At 47.8% G+C, this 837-nt stretch overlaps 1 non-coding gene across 1 annotated transcript; it reads right to left on the bottom strand.

Annotated features, from left to right (window-relative positions):
• Positions 1 to 466: 466 nt before the first annotated feature.
• TRNAP-CGG (transfer RNA proline (anticodon CGG)) lies at positions 467 to 538 on the bottom strand. The gene has a single exon. It is a non-coding gene; the product is annotated as a tRNA-Pro (tRNA).
• Positions 539 to 837: the final 299 nt, after the last annotated feature.

Genomic DNA, 837 nt, shown 5'->3' with positions numbered 1-837 from the left:
TCTCCCTTTGTGACACTTTTTCGTTGTTCCCTTCCTTCGTCTTTCTCATGTGTGTCTTTTTCTCGCAGCAAATGCTAGAGGTAGAAGAATAAGCCCCGGCCCTCAAAAATAAGTGTCGGTGCTCAGCACCGGAAACAAGCACAAATTAAGCACTGTGTCCAGCGCACTTTTCCTAGCGTGGCTCGCACTCACGTGCGCCCCCACAGCTCACTCAACAGCTCCACGAAGTGTACCGCCCACAGTGAGTTTCAACTACATGTAAGAGAAATCCTCTCTTCCCTGCTGATGCGGCAGGTGTAGGCACCCCCGCCCCCCACCACCACACACACATCTGAGTGTTGGGATGAGTGCGACATATTCTGGATTAAAATCCGAAACCAGGCCAGGGTCTTTTTAAAAGATGATGTTGTTTGATTAACCACTTAAAGCATCTGCTTTTTTTAATTAAATTAAAATATTCCCAGGAGGGCTCGTCCGGGATTTGAACCCGGGACCTCTCGCACCCGAAGCGAGAATCATACCCCTAGACCAACGAGCCACTCATATGTCATTGGAATGTGGACATGTGTTAAGTATGGTACCGAGCTTCTGATAGCAGCACTTCTGTGTTCACAAGGTGTCTGTTTCCTTTTATTCAAAAGCCGAAGGAGAAGGAAACATCAATCATGTACCAAGAACACTGTGCGAGAGGCCTCCCTGTGGGTCTGTCACCTTCATACATGTGAGGCCCCATTTCACCTGGAACCCAAGGGATTCCGAGGAGCAAATATGAAAATGTATTCCACCTACAGGGGTGTATTAAACTATTGCCCACTGGCATCAGAAGTGTTTCTCTTT

The sequence above is a fragment of the Pleurodeles waltl genome, unplaced genomic scaffold, assembly GCF_031143425.1.
Source record: "Pleurodeles waltl isolate 20211129_DDA unplaced genomic scaffold, aPleWal1.hap1.20221129 scaffold_67, whole genome shotgun sequence".
Classification (NCBI taxonomy): Eukaryota; Metazoa; Chordata; class Amphibia; order Caudata; family Salamandridae; genus Pleurodeles; species Pleurodeles waltl.
The sequence above is the reverse complement of the archived record's forward strand: the minus strand, read 5'-3'. Positions and strand labels throughout refer to the sequence as shown.